At 37.0% G+C, this 20,053-nt stretch overlaps 1 protein-coding gene across 1 annotated transcript in view; it reads right to left on the bottom strand.

The window, feature by feature from the left end:
• The window catches only part of PAWR (pro-apoptotic WT1 regulator), a 140,737-nt gene that overhangs the window by 69,309 nt on the left and 51,375 nt on the right, over positions 1-20,053 (bottom strand). The gene's annotated exons all lie outside the window — the stretch shown is intronic.

The following is a 20,053-nucleotide window of genomic DNA, read 5'->3' as shown; positions in this document are numbered from 1 at the left end:
AGGGAAAAAAATATATCAAGCAAACAACACTCAAAAAAGAGCAGGAGTGGCAATATTAATCTCTGACAAAATAGACTTTAAAATCCACCACAAAGGATAAGGAACGACACTGTATATAATGATTAAAGGGTCAATACACCAGGAGGACATAACTATAATAAATATTTACGTACCCAATGACAGGGCTCCAAAATACATAAAACAAACTTTAACAGCATTGAAAAGAGAGACAGCTTCACAATAATAGCAGGAGACTTCAACACACCACTTTCAGTGAAGGACAGAACATCCAGAAAGAAGTTCAGTAAAGACATGGAAGATCTAAATGCCACAATCAACCAACTTGATCTCACAGACATATACCAAACACTCTACCCAAAAGCATCCAAGTATACTTTCTTTTCCAATGCACGTGGAACATTCTCCAGAATAGACCACATATTAGTCCACAAAGCAAGCCTTAACAAAATCTATAGCATCGAAATATTACAATGCATCTTTTCTGACCGTAAAGCCATAAAAGCAGAAATCAATAACAGAAAAAGCAAGGAAAAAAAATCAAACACATGGAAACTGCACAACACCTTGCTCAAAAACTACTGGGTTACAGAAGAAATTAAAGATGGAATAAACAAATTCATACAATCAAACGAAAATGAAAACACATCCTACCAGAACCTTTGGGACATAGCAAAAGCAGTGCTCAGAGGTCAGTTTATAGCAATAAATGCACACATCCAAAAACAAGAAAGGGTCAAAATCAAAACATTAACCCTACAACTCGAACAGACAGAAACAGAGCAGCAAAAGAAGCCCTCAGGTGCCAGAAGAAAGGAAATAATAAGAATTAGAGCTGAATTAAATGAAATAGAGAACAGAGGAACAACTGAAAGAGTTAACAAGACCAAAAGCTGGTTCTTTGAAAAGATCAACAAAATCAATAAACCACTGGCCAAACTGACAAAGGAAAAACAGGAGAGGAAGCAAATAACCCATATAAGAAATGAGATGGGTGATATCACAACAGACCCAACTGAAATTCAAAGAATCATAACAGAATACTATGAAATATTGTACTCTAACCAATTTGAAAACCTAGAGGAAATGGACAAATTTTGAGAAACTCATTACCAACCTAAACTAACACAAACAGAGGTAGAAAAACTAAATAAACCTATAACAAAAGAAGAGACTGAAAACGTAATTAAAAAATTCCCAAAATAAAAAAGCCCATCAATGGACAGATGGATAAACAAACTATGGTATATTCACACAACGGAATACTATGCAACGATAAAGAAGAACAAACAATCTGTGAAACATCTTAAAACATGGAGGAATCTGGAAGGCATTATGCTGAGTGAATTTAGTCACTCACAGAAGGACAAATATGGTATAAGAGCACTATTATAAGAACTCAAGAAAACGTTTAAACACAGAAAAAAAAATTCTTTGAAGGTTACGAGGGTAGGGAGGGAGGGAGAGGGTTATTCACTAACTAGATAGTAGACGAGAATTATCTTAGGTGAAGGGAAGAACAGCACACACTACAGGGGAAGTCAGCACAACTGGACTGTCTTAGTCATCTAGTGCTACTATAACAGAGATACCACAAGTTGATGGCTTTAGCAAAGAGAAGTTTATTCTCTCACAGCCCAGTAGGTTACAAGTCCAAATTCAGGGCATCAGCTCCAGGGGAACGCTTTTTCCGTCAGCTCTGGAGGAAGGTCCATGGGTTCAAAACGTCAAACTTTTGTTTAGCGGCTGAGCGCTTTAACTACTATGCCACCAGGGCTCCTTAATAAATAAACATCCCCTGTATTTTCAGATTTGCTATATATATATTGAGTATAATAATTCCTGTTCACCAAGGAGCTGTATTTCATTATCAAAGAAAATGATTTATTATGTCCAGGTTTTATGCAGAAACAGAGAAAAAGGAGAAAGAAGGGGAATTATTTTCCAACAGAGGCTAGATGATCACCCTGTCAGGGACGCTTTGAGCAGTGAATGTAGATGTAATTTAATACAATTTTTGACAGTTCACAAACAAAATGATTATGCAGTTATTTCAATACACATTAGAAAAACTACAGCTCGCATACTAAACCTGTAGTCTCACAGATATTGCTTAAAAATCATATTAACACAGGCACTTTGCAGAAACGGCAGTAGTATGCAACTATGTAAATTTTGAGGCACACTATCATAAAGACAGAGTAAATTGGTTGGTAAAATTAAGGCCGGATAAACTAAGATTCCTTCAGATCAGATTCTAGGAGTGTTTTCTTAATAGACATGCCTTAAGAATGAAATGTTTTCTGTATTTATACTGGCATAATCTAGGCTGACCACAGAGATGCTCTTTCAGGAACATTTTCCCAAGACAGGAGATAATGTTAGGTAAAATTAGTTCTTTAGGCTATGATAATTTAGGGTTCTAAAATCTGTATAATGGATTAGATGAAGAAACAAGAATGCACTTAATAAAACAAAAAAGAGAACTAGCAGTTATATTAATAGCAGCTACCATTTACCAAGCTTCTACTATGTGCTAGGTACTAAGTTAGATATTCAAAACAGTAGTCTTTATACAACACTTTTTAATAGATTAAGAATCTCAGATTCAAAGAAGTAATTTACCTATGATCCCAGCTGGGGAGAAGGAAATTTAAGGGGAAAAATGTGTGACATAAGGGAAAGAAACCTTTAATAACAAGTATCACAATTAAATTCTCAATATAGTTATCGAACATTCCTAACTTGAAAATCCTTATAAAATCCATTATGTAAATAAAATGATTAAAGACTAGTAGGTAAACAAATGGTCAATAGATCAGATTTGCTCCATTTAGCATTCTAAGAAGGTATTGTGTCCAGAAAAACCTTGAATTTGATAGACTCCATCATGTTCATCTTACCCTAGTTGAGGACTTAACACTGCTGGTTCAGAGTCAATGTAGAGTCACAGCAAGAAAGAATTCCCAAAACTTCTTATAATGGTCACATATCCACTTCTGTCAGAAGTTAGTAAGCAGCCCAACAAAGAGACAATAACAAAAAAAAAAAAAAAATCTTGGTGATCCTGGCTTTGTTATTTCCATGATTTGGGTCCTTAAAAAAGTTAAAGCCATTAAACTTAAATCTCTAAGTTATCAGAAATCTTTCCACACTTTCACTATCATAAAAAGTAGTAAATTCGTGAAACTGAAAGGAGAATCTGTTGTTCATGCTTTTAAAATGTGCTTTTAATTTTTCTGACTACTAAAGGCTATAATAATGTCACTTGGAAAACAGAAGGCTGAGTGAGCATCTGAGGGTAAAAAGGAATGTTTTCACAGGCGCAGTTGGTAAATACCACTGGCTCTAGCTGAACATTCTTCCCTAACTGGAAGCCAATCACAATTTAACTTTAAAAATATCCTTGTTACATAGAGCAACGGGAGACCCTATTACCTCAATTATTCCTTCACATAAAAATCAAGGGCTACACTAACACTTTAAACGTTATCAACATCTGTTCCTTTTTTACTGTGTTTCCAACTCCGAGTCCACACCCAGAGGTAAGCTTTAGCTAAGGTTAGTCAACAAAAGCTCAGATGTTGGTTCTCTCATTTGGGTACTACAAGAAGCAGATTTTTATACCCTATGTTTTCATTCTGATTATGCAAACAATCAATTTGCAAGTTACAATACAATATATAAATGTCCCAAGAACAGAACAACAACTTCTGGGATCCAACCCAAAACTTTAATGTCAAAGCAATCGTCCGCTGTATCAGGGCACAGCAATGTGAATAGTCTGTATGATGGGAAGAAATAATTCTACAAAAATGCATTCTATAGTAATAAATTTGCTATCAGTAAAGCTACCTGAGTGTTGAAGTTAATGATCTTGATCTTGAACAGAAAGAACAAAGTGTCTGGGAAATGCCTAAAGCATAATCATATGAAATAATTACATTTCTGAAATTTAAAGTGTTTTTTTCTTTACATTTAATTTTTACTGTAAGTGACTGAACAGTAAATACACCATAAACATGAACAATTAAGAAAAAAAATACAAACACCCAGGAAGTAAGTGTAAACATGTACAATCTTAAAGAAAAGCAAATTACAACCAAAAGAGGGAATTAGCTGAAGAAACTAAGACATATAACTTGCATTTGAAGTTTTCCCTTACAAGTCTGAATCCTGTATCCCAAATCTTACTCTTCTGTATCTCGGCTCAATCTCTCCAAATATGGCTGCCTCTACCAGGTATTTAGCATAGATCTGGCCAGAAGATCAGGCTATTCTCATAACCACACTGGACCAGCAAAGACTCAAATAACAAGGAGGAAATCAGTGGCCCCACTGCTTAAGTTCCTGGATCCCTTACAGTGGATTACCAAACCATTTGTAAGGCACTAGAAGGGACTGAACTATTCAGTGCTGAAAACCTATGATATAAAAGGAAAGAAAAGATTAAAGCAATTAAGCTTACAACTGCAAAGACCCTAAAAGATTTTCAACAGCATTAGTGGAATTTAAATATTTAATTTACCAAGTACTACAAAGATACTCATTGACTAAATATACCTTGTAATACAGACCACAACCTGATGGATGTGAGGATCTGGGCTGATTAAAAGAAAGGCTTTCAAAACTAAGTCACTTAAAGCTTTTATATGAAAAAGCTTCAGATTTGTGATTATGTAGGGAATGGATCCTTTCAAAAACTCTTTGGAAAGAGTTCAATCATAAAAGATAACATACAGACCATCAATCACTTATTTCATTTTCCAATCTCTCTATAACCTTTTCCCGAAATGTATTTACATAGAATGGATATTCTGCAGCAAATCTTTTCATCAATCACCATGTGAAAACCTTTGGCAGGGACACTGTGCATTCCTGAGGGGATTTAAATTAGTTTGTAAGGTACTAAAATCTGGCTTATAAGCAAAGAATTAGGTTTAGGATTTGACAAAGAGTTTCTTTTCTAAAGAACTTAAAATGTTGTCTCATGAGTTTCCACATTTATGCTGCCCATCATTAGTAAACAGACACAATACAGACTGAGAACTAAAATTATCTACTGGTTGTTGTCTACATATTATTATGCTAGCTCTGTCTGCCAACATAGTGTTTGAAATCATATTTCTCCTTTTAGTAAAAATGTACTCAAATTAAATATTCCATCTGCATGAAAGCCTGTTTCAAGTACATCATTTAGCAACTTATCTGCTTTTGAAGAATCAACAGGTGTTCTCTACTAGAAAGCAGTAATAATTATAATTGATGCAATCTTCGACATCCTTAAATATTTTTCACTTGATTATTTTTCAGTTCTTTTTTTTCCAATTCACTGTTTTATTTCAAATTAGTTTAACAACTTATTTTAATTATAGACAAAAGGAACCTATTTAATCCTATAACTTTTAGTTTAGGTCTAAAAACTCAAGTTGTTTTAAAGGATCCTAACTTAACAGTGTGGTAAAATACAGAAAATTGAGCACTGTCAGAGATACTATCTGAATGATATGAAATCTTCCTACAAATAATCGAACTGTCAGGTCAGCTTAATTTTTGTACACAGTCAAACAGCTGTTGTAAACCTGAGAAAGCAAGATGAAAAGATTAACAAAAATTATAATGACAGTCCTTAATGAACAGATAGGGAGAAATCAAAAGATCCTTGTGATAATACTGGAAAAATATTCCAGTCCTATGACTCAGGGAAATAGCATCCTTACTGGTACAATGGTTATTTGAATAACGGGTGAACGTCTACCCACAATGGCCTGGCAGCTCCCACCATTCAGTTAGCATAAATGATGTTCAGTTATACATGACTGCATTTAAAAACTTATCTTAATTACAAATACTATTCAACCAATGAACCAGCAAAATCCAGGGGAGGCTGGCGTGAGTATGTACAAAACTGACACAGACTAGTCAATCCACTGGTTATAATGTGACAAAGGAAAAAATAAAAGTAGTATGCGTGCTCAATATATTTAAAAAAAAAAGGGGGGGATGTGGTTACATACAATAAAGCTTTGCATTGACTTTAAGACAATGGCTCAAAAGATAGCCCTTTTGTCCACCTGTGCAAAAACAGTGTGTTCCTCCTTCCCATAAATCAATGGCCAAGGCTCTGAGAGAGTTGGCTTCCTTTCTTAACATGGAAAGCTGCTCAAAAATCCTAGTTCTTGGGATGCTTTACCCTATGGGAGAGGGAGTTACAAACTGGGTACTGGGGACTACTAGCACTTAATGCCCTTCATTCTGTTCAGTAATAATCAAGGAATCCTTTCAGCTTGCCAAGTATTGCTAAAAGAAACTTCACGGCGCAAGCTATTTGTAATCAGCTGCTAACCTAAAGACTGGTGATTCAAATTCACCTAGTGGCTCTGCAGAAGAAAGGTCTGGATAACTATTTCTATAAAGATTATAGCCAAGAAAAATTATGGAGCAGTTCTATTCTGTAACACAAGAAGTCTCCATGAGTTGGGGGCCAACTTGATGGCCAACAACAAGAAGTATTGCTAAAGTGACCAGCACTGCTGCTGTACTAGCAGGGAAAAGCATTAAAAAAAAAAAAAAAAGTATAAGGAAGTTCACGTTTGTTTTTATTAAAAAATGACTTAGCATTTCTATTAGTTTTCTATCATGCTGCCTAGAGGCTTGCTAGAATTGCAGAATCTCGTGTCCTGCCCCAGATTCTTTCAACATAATCTGCCTTTTAACAAGAGCTGAAGATGATCTGAAAGCCAGTCTGAGGTGGACAGGCCTAAAGTGGCCACACCTGCCAAACTGGCAGGCCCCAAATAGTCTTAGGCCTAAAGTAAGCAAGCCCTAGCTTCTGTATATTACTTAGTCAGTAAACTGCTTTTATTGGTGTGTATGTCCCCACTCTCTAAGCATTTAAATTCTTGAACGGATGTATGAAAGTAATCCCAAAATCTGAACAAGAACTTAAACCTTCTCTAATTTCAGACTAATTTGAGAGAGGTCTTGAACTAAATAAAGCACAGGTTCTTATTCCTGGCAGTGTTTCATTCTGCTGTGCTACGTTGGGGGCCGACTCACAAGCAGCTAACAATAACAATAATCTAAGTGTGTGACGTGGTAGCCTGAACTAGTGTAGCTAGAATAAGGATGAGAGAAGTGGATGAATCAGAGCAAAATCTAGGACTAAAATGGACAACATGTGCTGACCGAATGGATGTGACGTGGGGGTGAGGCAGGAAAATAAGGAAGAAACTCATGTTAATTCAGAACATTCATGCCAATAACTTGGAAAAACTTGGTAGATGGTCGTACTACTGACAAGTTAGGGAACAAAAGAACAATAGAGTTCAGCAGGAGAAAATTATGAATGTTTAGAAAAAAGCAAAGATGCCCAGTAGGCAGACTGGCACACAGATCTCCAGAGATCTGAAAGGGTTCCCCTTTTTCTAGACTTAAGCTAAATACTGACCAGTGCATGCACATGAAGAAACAGCCCCAAGGTTGGGGAAAGAACCATCTAAAAGCATTAGAGAGAACAAATGTGAACAAAGCTGATACATGGCAACGACATGGGTGAATCTCAAGACAACTATGATGAGTGATGCCATATTTAAAAAAAGTATACTGACTAGAGAAACCCCGAGAGTATGGACCCCAGACACATTTTAACTCAGTACTGAAGTCACTCCTGCAGTTCACAATTCCGCCAAAGATTAGACAAGCCTATAAAACAAACAATAACACACGTCGTTCAACCATGTATAAAAGACTAAACGGGCACACCAGCCCAACAGCACAGACAAGAAAGCAATAAGGGACAGGAAAGCTGGACAAATGGAAATGGGGAACCCAAGGTCAGAAGGGGAGAGTGTTGACCCATTGTTGCGTTGGCAACCAATGTCACAAAACAATATGTGTATTAATTGTTTAATAAGAAACTAATTTGCTCTGTAAATTTTCACCTAAAGCACAATTTTAAAAAATTACATACTGTATAATTACATTTACATAAAATTCTAGAAAATGCAAAGTAATCTATTATGACAGCAGATCAGTGGTTGCCTTGGGATGGGATAAGGGATTACAAAGGAATAGACAAAGGAGAAGGAGCCCGGGTGGCACGATGGTTAAGCACTCGGCTGCTACGGCAGTTCAAACCCAATGGCTGCTTCACGAGAGAAAGATGTGGCAGTCTGCTTCCATAAAGATTACAGCCTTGGAAAACCTATAAGGCAGTTCTACTCTGTCCTATGGGGTCACCAGGAGTAGGATCAACTGCACAGCAAGGGGTTTTATCTTGACTGAGTGATGCTTTCATGTATACACACCTCAAAACATGCGGAATTGTATAGTTCAAATATATGCAGTTTATTGTATGTCAATTACACCTCCATAAAATAAACTATCAGCATATACTCGGTAACTGAAGCTATAAGGGTGGTTGAGATTGCTTAAGAAGTCATTTATAGATTTAGAAGAGGGTCAAAGATAGGACCATAAAGAATGCCAACATTTAAGAAAATAATAAAGCAAAGAGACTGCAAAGGAAATGTCCGAAGAATTACAGAAGAAACTTGGAGAGTATGACACATCATTGAAGCAAAGGAAGAGTTTCTCCTCAGGGAAATCTTTCAAGGAAACGGTAATGTACATCAAATGTAAAATAAGGCCTAAAGAAACCCATGTACGATAAGGAGGATTATGAGGTAGGTAGCATGGTGTAGAGGAAGGAGCACCAAGGCAAAGAGTCCTCATCTTTTATCCAATAATTTGTGTTGGTTTACCTAGAAAGACTAAGAAATCTAGAAAAAAAAAATTTTTCCTCTTCTGTTGTTGTTTTATTTATAAGAAATAAGAATTAGGATATTGATATCTTTTAGTTAATTTAAAAAATGGATAAATTACTACTCTTATTATTTAAAATAGAAGACTATGAGAAGCCCCAAAATATTTTATAATTATATACATAAATGTCTGCATTCATTTGGATTAACTTTCTAAACTAACAGTTCCATAGAACGAAGTTGTTGTTTAGTTGCTGTCAAGTCAATTCCAACTCAGGGCAACCCCACGTGTTCAGAGTAGAACTGTTGCGTATAGTTTTCAAGGCTGTAATCTTTCCGAAGCAGATCACCAGGCCTGTCTTCTGAGGCTCCTTGGGTGGGTTTGAACCATCAAGCTTTCATTTGTACCACCCAGGGACTCCTACAGAAGCAAGTCTGAAATGTTTTAAGAAATTATTATATTAAATAAAAACATGAAAATGACCACATTTAATTTTGAAACAGTGAAACTAATTTTTTAAATGTCAAAGCATATTCAAATATTTATACTTTAATTTGGGCTAAAGAGTCAATGACTTCAACTGATAAAGTACAAAATGGTGCTTGGTGTGGAGCTAAAAGGGAAAAAGATTAAGTACGTTAAAATTATGAGTTAGACTGAGAAGATGCAACACAAGGAACACAGAAAGATCATTGTGATTATCAAGGTAGCTCATTTCAAACTGTGGATTTGTCCTCAAAGACAGCTATGACCCATATTTACACCTTGGTAGGTGGACACTAGAGAACACCACAAATGTGCTTTGCTGGGATACATGCTTAACTAGGATATTTAGAGGTAGAGTGATTCTTAGTTCTGTTCCTTTTTTTTTTTTTAAATTGTACTTTAAATGAAGGTTTACAGAGCAAATTAGTTTCTCATTAAACAATTAATACACATATTGTTTTGTGACATTGGTTGCCAACCCCATGACATGTCAACACTCTCCCCTTCTTGACCTTGGGTTCCCCATTACCAGCTTCCCTGTCCCCTCCTGCCTTCTCATCCTTGCCCCTGAGCTGGTGTGCCCATTTAGTTTCGTTTTGTTTTATGGGCCTGTCTAATCTTTGGCTGAAGGGTGAACCTCAGGAGTGACTTCATTACTGAGTTAAGAGGGTGTCCAGGTCCATAACCTGGGGGTTTCTCCAGTCTCTGTCAGACCAGTAAGTCTGGTCTTTTCTTGTGAGTTAGAATTTTGTTCTGTATTTTTCTCCAGCTCTGTCCGGGACCTTCTATTGTGATCCCTGTCAAAGCAGTAGGTGGTGGTAGCCAGATACCACCTAGTTGTGCTGCACTCAAAGCAGTCGGTGGTGGTAGCCAGGAACCATCTAGTTGTGCTGCACTCAGTCTGGTGGAGGCTGTGGAAGTTGCAGTCCATTAGTCCCGTGGACTAATCCTTCCCTTGTGTCTTTGGTTTTCTTCATTCTCCTTTGCTCCAGACATGGTGGAATACTAAGTAGGGTATCTTAGATGGCTGCTCACAAGCTTCTAAGACCCCATTTGCTACCCACCAAAGTAGGAAATCTAGTGAAATTTTTATCTTAGATTTTACGGTTAAGAAAAACCGTGAATCCTAGATACCAACAAATTCTTGCAGCTAGCACAGACACCCTCCTGAATAAGATGCTATATTCATCATAAGTAATAGTAATTAATTATCCTTAATTGAGTCTTTAAAGGAAATTAAATCAGCATTAATCTAAGAGTTATTAATGCATATACTCATTAACCATGAGGAAAAGTCAACTTGGAGGTCTCCCCATCTAAATTTAACAGGAAACTAAATACTTGAAATTCTTCCAGTTTTTCTTTCTTCATGAGTCATAAGATTATTTATGTTCCTCCAATCAGCCAACCAAGCTGAGAAACATTTTTGCTTTGTGTTAAAATAAAAATTTATGTTTACATACAGATGTACCTCATCAGTACACTTAAGAATTCAATCCATTAATTAAATTTAGTGAACAATCTTCAAAACAAATGCAGATTTATGTTATATAACAATAAAATTCCAAGACAATAAACTAGTCATCCTTCAAAATAAATATCAAGAAGTAGTTGTTTCATTGCTTATTTTAAATGTGTATGCAGATTCAATTTGTTAAATATTCCAAAATGAAAAATAAAAGTTTTAAAATAAAGATGTGACTATTTGTCCTTTTGACTCTTACATATGTTTAAGAAAAAAAATGTAAAAATTCCTGTAATATTTTGTAGCAGGGGCATTTTAGACACTGGCCAGAATGAGGAAATGCAGAAGGCCAAATACAGTCACATACTGACTCAATGGGACCTAACAACAACTGTCACAAACATGGATAGGCTTTACTTCTTCTTGTCATTAAAAACACTGCCTCTGCCCTTTACCTTCTATCTTAGCAGCCTAACCCCATTTGTTCAGTAGTAACACATGACTAGAGAAAGTCTACTAATTCACATATTGTCCAGACCAATCAATGTCTAAATAAGACTAAAGTGTTATAAAATTTTCACAATAAATACCATTTTAGAACTATTGTTGTTATACTGTTAGGTGCTGTCAAGTCAGTTCTGACTCATAGTGACCCTATGTACAACAGAATGAAATACTGCTCGATCCTGTGCCATCCTCATAATCGGTGCCATGTTTGAGCCCACAGTTGTAGCCACAGTGTCAATCCATCTCGTTGAGGGTCTTCCTCTTTTCTGCTGACCCTCTACTCCACCAAGCATGAAGTCCTTCTCTAGGGACTGGTCCCTCCTGATAACATGTCGAAAGTAAGTGAGATGAAGTCTCGCCATCCTCCCTTCTAAGGAGACTTTAGAACTATGCACATTCATATCTGTAATCACTCAGAATATTTATTGCATTTTTATACAATTAAAAAGGAAAATAAGCTAGAGTATCTTGAGACTACACCTTAATTTAAAATCCTACCAATGACAAAGACAGAATACCACCAAAAGTTTTAGACAATTATTGTGTGTGACACAGATTTTGTTTGTGACCTATAGTGTTTACATTTTTTTCCTTCTGATATATAACAAAAGAAAATAGTTGGGTTTAACAGACTACATACTCCCCCCAAAGGTAGTTTTGCAAATTGTCCTAAAGAAGAGAAATTAAAGTGAGGGAAAAAAGAGAGGTAGAAAGAAGAGATTCACTCTTCTTAACTAATTATTTTATTAGATAAGACTACAAGAAATAATAGCAGAAAGAAAAAAATACTGAATACAACATATTCTTCACTCTGTTGAGTGCTAAGCCGTGTGAATACTTTGGGAGACAAAACTCGTCATTAAAAGCAAGTATATCATAGACACAAAGGGTTATAACTGGAAGTACTTGGAACTCGGCGATCAACTTCAGTAGGCAGCCTAAAGTCTCTGACGAATTTATCCCAGTCAAGAGTGGCCAGGTGAAATGAAATGATAGAAACAAGAAATAGCACATGTGCTTTTTTTCCTAGGGTACATCTGGGTGGCGTTGACAGGAGTCTGGTCCTTTCCTGTCAACTGAAAAGGCAGAGAATGAAAGGAGTCATTAAGTAAACCCCAAAACCAAACCCACTGCCATCAAGTCAATTGCGATTCATAGCGACCCTAAAGGACAGACCAGAACTGCCCCATATGGTTTCCAAGGCTGTAATCTTTATGAAGCAGACTGCCACATCTTTCTTTCATGGAGTAGATGGTGGGTTTGAACTGCAGACATTTTGGTTAACAGCCAGGCATTTAACGACTTCATCACTGGGGCTTCAGTTATTAAGTGCCACATGAGAATTCAAGATGACAGAGATAGAAACGAGCAGTAGAAGTGCTAGCAGGATGCATTGAGAAAAGAAGAAAACATGGAGAGGAGAAAAAAAGAAAGCAAACAGCTTAAAAATCACTTCCTGAGGATGACTTTCATACACACATACACCACCACTACCACCTCACAAGACAAGAATACTTTCCTCTATTATATACTTTCATAATAGCCTAAAAGTTCTCAAACTTTAGCATACATCAGAATTACCTGAAGAACTGTTAAAACAGGAGGTCTGGGGAGAGGCCTGAGAAACTGCATTTCTAGCAAGTTCCTAGGTGATGATACTCCTAGACCCACAACCACATTTTAAGAAGCACTATCCAATAGTCACCCTGTTGTAACACTCACCTTACTCATGGCCATTTAATGTATGTCTACGGGAGAAGGGACTCCGTCAAACCCATCATCGTATGACTACCACCTAGCACAGTACTTGATATAGCAAAGTCTCCAATAATTATTTACGGAATAAAGACCACTGTAAAATACATGGAATGCATGGAACAGAAGTGAATGCGGGGGTGGGGGGAAACGGGAGGCACTAAATGAGAAATAAAAGAAGACAGAAAGCAAAGGCACAATATAAATATACAACTATTTGCAGCAAAAACTGCCCAAGTCTTAATGAAAACAGCAGTAAGTGGACATTAATTTTATTTTGCGGGGAGGCCTCAAGCCTGGGAAATACATGTGACCATGAGGAAGAAAAAGCAAAAAAATTACTAAAGAAAAAAAATCAGTGAAGGTTTTATAAGACCATTAAAAAGATGGTATTTCAAAATGGAAAAGATAATAAATTAAAGTGGAATTTACCTGTTATGCATGGAGTACCATTAGATATCTATGATACTAATCATCATCTTCACTAAAATTCACTGAGTATCTGAGTTAGACACTATACTGACCAGTTACACTTAATCAATCCCTGCAGACAGCTATTCTTTACATTTTCACATATAAGCAAACAAAGCTGTAAGACATCAAACCATTTGCTTGTAGACTCAGATGGACCTAAGCCTGAATATCAGTTTCTCTCCCTAGTAGAATGGCCTTCGGCAAATATTTAACCTTTCAACCTCTTGCTTAACTGTTACTCCTACCTTTAAATCAGTTTCTGCTGTTATGGTTGTTTTGTGTTTATTTTAAACCTATCATTTAATGAGTATCCCATGTACTCAATAATCTGGTGGTCAAGAGCTTGAGGGTGTAAGTGAACACAGCTGAGTAGGTCTAAATCCCCGATACACCAATTTCTTCATATAAAAAATGGGAATAATAATAATACACCAACACAGTGTTGGCTAACCATAAAAACCTGGCTTTTATTATTATCATCATCATTATTATTATTAACCCATATATTAGCAGAGAGACAGAGATTAGTCCTACTTACAAATTAGGAAATTGAGGCTTAAAGAGATTAAGACCTGGGATCTGTAATTAACTCCACCTATTCGATTTAAATATTTGGTGAATTTGGTTATTTTATCTGTACTGTTGTTGTGTGGTTAGTTGCTGTCTAGTTGATTCCAACTCATGGCGACCTCATGTGAGCAGAGTACAACTGCTCCAGAGGGCTTTCAAGGCTGTGACCTTTCAGAAGCAGATCTAAGTGCTGTTAATTAAAATTTTGTTTTGAAAAGTTACCATTTATAAATCCTCAAATATCAGGTCTTCTCATATACAGGAAATGATTTAATGCATGTGTTGGGAGGAGAGGAGGGGAGACACGACAGAATTGACCTCAAAATAAGAATAGAGAAAGTAGTGTAAAAGAGAAAAGAAAGCAGGGGGAAGCATTATATTCTCCTATGGTATGTCCAGAACTCATAAAGTAGGCCCTCAACATATACTTGATCTGCTGTTATCTCCACTTTCTCAGAACTCGTGTTTCTCACTTTAGGCTATATATATATACCCTTCCTGAAAATACACCATGATACCATATTTCTAGAGTACTAAATGTATTCAAAGACCCTAGGTAGCTCAAAAAGTTTGTACTCAGACGCTAACCAAAGGTTGGCAGTTCAGACCTACCCAGCAATGCCATGGAAGAAAGTCCTAGCAATCAGCTTCCAGAAAGATTACAGTCAAGAAAACTGTATGGAGCTCAGTTCTACTCTGCAACAGATAGGGTCATCATGAGTCAGAATCAGCTTGACAGTAACATAGGGGAGGAGTCTGAAAAAGAGACTTCAAAGAACTGGGCAAACATGATAGCTATAACTCGGGCCCCTTGGGATACATGTCTATAATCATCTATCTTCTCCTGCACAGGAGATTTGGTACAATGTGAGAAGCACCAATTTGTATAATAAACCTAGCAATGGCATACCACTAAACCTTTTTCTACAATTACCAAAAATGAGGTTGATGTGATCAAATTAGACAATGCATGCGCATTTTTTACAAACTGCCAAGCCCTATCTACATAAATTAGTATTAATGCTACTTTGTTTTATAAAAACTATGACTTACCTCCTTAAGGAAAGAGCTCATGTAACAAGAGATGGTTGTTCTTCTCTATCTAGTTAACCTTTTCCTTTCCATACAAAATTTTTCACCCACTGACAAATGACAAAGAGTATTAAAAGTTGGATGAATCTACTGATTTTTCTTTCCCCTAGATCCATGTTGTCCAATAGAAATAAAATGTAAGTCACATATGTAATTTTACATGTTCTAGGAGTCACATAAAAAAGTAAAATTAAACAGATAAAATTTTAATAACTGTTATGAATTGAATTGTATCCCCCAAAAAGGATATGTTGAAGTCCTAATCCCTGATACCTGTGACCATGACTTTGTTTGGAAATGGGGCCTTTATCAGACATTATCAGTTAGGTTAACATGAGGTCATACAAGAGTAGGGTGGGTCCTAATCCTATATGACTGGTGTCCTTATAAAAGTACAGTAAAACCATGAAATTGACTTTGTAAAAAAAGATGTAATTCAACACAATAAATTAAAAAAATCAACCTAAAAAAAAAAAAAAAAAAAAGACAAAAATCATGAACCTCTACACCAGCAAAAGCAAAAAGATTCAGTAGTGCATCACAAATCCAGATACCAAAAAAGACCAGCTGGTAATAGTGAAAATGCATTAATCAAGTATTTATCAAGTACCTACCAGTTCATCGGAGGTTACACACTAAGGCAGCCTAGAAAGAAAGGTCTAATGATCTATTTTTGAAAATGAGCCAATGAAAACCTATGGATCACTACAGACTATTGCCCAATACTGTACTAGCAGATGAGCCCCCTAAGTTGGAAGGCACTCAAAATATACAGTGGCCTCAACAATGAACTCAAACATGCCAATTATTGTGACGATGGCACAGGACCAGGCAACATTTTGTTCTGTTGTACACAGGGTCACTGTGAGTCAGAGCCAACTAGGTGGCAACTAAGAAAAACTGTGCGTAACATTCAGCGATAAAAAATACAGATACTTGTATCAGTGAGTGATTCTAAACATGGCTGATCACCGAAATTAGGCAGGTTTTCTTTGTTTTTTAAATATTCTAGGATTTGTATTAAATAGCACTGAATGACTTACTTGTTTGAAAATCTCTCCAAACGACTCAGATCATCAACAGTTCCAGCTTTCTAAAAGCTTTATAATCTTTATGGGATACTAAAATTTAGACATGTTATAAGCATGTTATATTTATTGAATCTTACTATGTACCAAACAATTTTAACACAAATGTAGTTTCTCATTAAATCCTCACAAATTATTAAGTTAGGTAGTATAATTATACCTATTTTACAGATAAGGAAGCTGAGGCATAGAAAGTTTAGTTGACTAGCTCAAGTTACACTGACAACGAGCTGCATAAATACATTTCAAAACAAGTAAGCTGATTTAAGCGATGGGAGACTTCATCAGGAGCTTTTTGCTGGTTCTATCATAAACCCCAAAGACTTTCCTTTTGGTAACTGCCAATATCTCCCCCTTCCAGCCTTCAGAATGGACAGTCTCTACTACAACCTCTTCTTTCTGCCCACAAGGCAAGCACACAGGCCTTTGTTTTAAAAAATATCTTACTCTGAATCATTATAGGAATATGAACAAAGAAATGATTTGAATAGAAAACTTCTGCACATTACAATGTCATCTCTCATGACATGAAAATCCATCAGATTTTATTAATGTGGGTATCAGTCAAACTTCCCTTCTGCAACCATGTGAACACTCACAAATTCCCAACCTCAAGGAAGGCCAACTGGATTATTCTTCACGAAGGCCTCACTTTCTGGCACCAAAGTGAAGAGACAAAGTGGCAACAGATGCACCCTTTACCTCCAGTGGGCAGGTCTGCCTCTCTGAGGACCTCTAGACCAGTAAACCTTTTAAGTAATTCACAAGATCCAGAAATGATTCTTTCTAAAGAACCATAGTATGCTTCTGTTTACTCAACCCAACTCACCCACACAACCTATTAAAACAGGAGCATTGGGTAAAACACATTTCTCTCTTCAGGAACTTCTCAACTTCTTTAGCATTTTCCTGTATTCTGAACTTCCAAGAGAATGATATAACACACAATTTATGTGCCCACCTAAATTCTTCTCCTCCTCCTTGCCAGAACCTTACCCTACATTTACCCAGTGCCTCCATTAACTAAATGTGCTCGGCACTCAAGATCCTGCTTTCTTGTATCTAAGCTAACTTCCTAGGTGATCTGTCTACTCTCACATGGCTTAAATAGCACAGATTATTAGTTCTCAAAGTGTGCTCCCCAGAACAACATCAGCATCACCTGGGAACATGTTACAAATATAAACTCTCAGGCTCCACTCCAGCCCTACTGAATCAGAAACTGATTCCATGCCCCAACATCAAGCCCTCCGAATGATGCCGATCTGCACTGAAGTTTGAAAACCACTGCCACAGAGATTAATTCCAAATTTAATCTCTACTCAAGACCTCATCCCGAGGATCCAGACTCGACATACCAACTAAGATGACCAAAAAAATTTTGATGGTACTTTAGAAAAAAGATTAAATCATATAGACTAAAGAATATAAAGAATATATACTAGAGTTAGGAAATAAATTTCCCATTAAAATTACATTTCAAACTCTTAACCAAAATATTTCCAGCTAGAAAATTACTAACAAAAGCTTTCAAATTCATTACAACGTTCATTAACAACCTTGAAGGAATCTCTGAGTCATTAATCTCTTTATTTAAAAATTGAAAAACCTCTTCAGGGCCTTGGAGAGGTATTACTATTTGTCGGCACTATTTTCATAATAACGAAAAGAAGCCTGGGGCCCAATGGCCAAGTACTCCGCTGCTAACCAAAAGGTCAGCAGTTCGAACTTACCAGCTACTTGAGGAAGAAAGAGGTGGCAGTCTGCTTTCAGAAAGACTAAAGCCTTGGAAACCCTATAGGGCAGTTCTATTCGGTACTTGCTATGAGTCGGAATCGACTCCATGGCAACAGGTTTTTGTTTTTTGTTGTTTTATTATTTTTTCCCAGACAAAAATTTATACATACATTGTTATGTGACTCTAATTGCTCTCCCCATACTATGACAGCACACTCCTGCTTTCCACCCCTGATTCCCCATGTCCATTCAACCAGCTCTTAATCCTCTCTGCCTTCCCATCTCACCTCCGGACAGAAGCTGCCCATTTAGTCACTTGTATCTACTTAAGCTAAGAGGCACACTCCTCATGAGTTATCACTTTATGTCCCAAAGTCCAGTCCAATCCCTGTCTGAAGAGTTGGCCTCGGAAACTGTTTTAGTTCTGGGCTGATAGAGTATCAAGCGGCCATATGTTCCAGGGTTCCGCCACTCTCAGTCAGACCATTAAGTCTGGTTTTACTAGAATTTGAGTTCTGCACCCCACCTTTCTCCTGCTCCATCTCGGACTCTCTGTTGTGTTCCCTGTCAGGGCGATCATCGGTGGCACCCCAGTACAATCTCGTTCTTCTGATCTCAGGCTGGTGAAGTCTCTGGTTTATGTGGCCCTTTCTGTCTCTTGGGCTAACATTTTTCTTGTGTCTTTGGTGTTCTTCATTCTCCTTTACTCCAGATCGTTGGGAACAACTGATGCATTTTAGATGGCCACTTGCAAGCTTTTAAGACCCCAGACGCCACTCACCAATGTAGGATGCAGAACATTTTCTTAATAAGCTTTGTTATGCCAATTGACCGAGATGTCCCCTGAAAGCACAGTCCCCAGACCCCTACCCCTGCTACTCTCTCAAAGTGTTTGACTGTATTCAGGAAACTTCTTAGCTTTAGTTTAGTCCAGTTGTACTGACTTCCTCTGTAGTGTGTGCTGTCCTTCCCTTCATCTAAGATAATTCTAACCTACTATCTAGTTAGTAAATAACCCTCACCTTCCCTACCCACCCTATTAAACATCAAAGAATGGTTTCTTCTGTGTTGAAACCTTTTTTCAGTTCTTTTAACAGTGGTCTTGTACAATATTTGTCCTTCTGATTGACTGACTAAATTCACTCAGCATAATCACCTCCAGCTTCCTCCATGTTATGTTTCACGGCTTCATCATTGTTCTTTATCATTATATAGTATTCCATTGTGTGGATATACCATAATTTATCCATTCGTCCATTGATGGGCACCTAGGATATTTCCATCTTTTTGCTATTGTAAACAGTGCTGTAATGAACATGGGTGTGCATATATCTATTTGTGTGACGGCTCTTATTTCTCTAGGATATATTCCAAGGAGGGGGATAACTGCATCGTATGGTACTTCTCTTTCTAGCTTTTTAAGGAAGCACCAAATCGATTTCCCAAGTGACTGTACAATTTTACATTCCCACGAACAGTGTTCAAGTGTTCTAGTCCCTCCACGACCTCTCTAGCATTTATTTTGTGTTTTTCTGGACTAATGCTAGCTTTGTTGGGGTGAGATGATATCTCATTGTACTTTTGATCTGTGCATCTCTAATGGCTAATGATCGTAAGCATTTCTTCATGTGTCTGTTAGGCACCTGAATATCTTTGGTGAAGTGCCTGTTCATACCCTTTGCCCATTTTTTAATTGGCTAATTTGTCTTTTTGTTGTTGAGGTTTTATAGGATCTTGTAGATTTTAGAGATGAGATGCTGATTGGATTTGTTGTAGCCAAAATTTTTTTCCCAGTCTCTAGGTTGTCTTTTCACTCTTTTGGTGAAGTCTTTTGATGAACGTTAAGTGTTTGATTTTTAGGAGCTCCCACTTAACTAGTCTCCCTTCTCATGCTTGTGTATTGTTACTTATGGTTTGTATTGTGTTTATGCCATGTATTAGGGCTCCTAGCATTGTCCCTATTTTTTCTTCCATAATCTGTATCGTTTCAATTTTATACTTAAGTCTTTGATCCATTTTGAGTTAGTTTTTGTGCACGGTGTGAGGTATGGGTCTTGTTTCAGTTTTTTGCAGATGGATATCCAGTTATGCCAGC

Source organism: Trichechus manatus, unplaced genomic scaffold, assembly GCF_000243295.1.
Source record: "Trichechus manatus latirostris isolate Lorelei unplaced genomic scaffold, TriManLat1.0 scaffold00125, whole genome shotgun sequence".
In the NCBI taxonomy this organism is placed as follows: Eukaryota; Metazoa; Chordata; class Mammalia; order Sirenia; family Trichechidae; genus Trichechus; species Trichechus manatus.
This window is presented reverse-complemented; position numbering and strand designations above follow the sequence as displayed.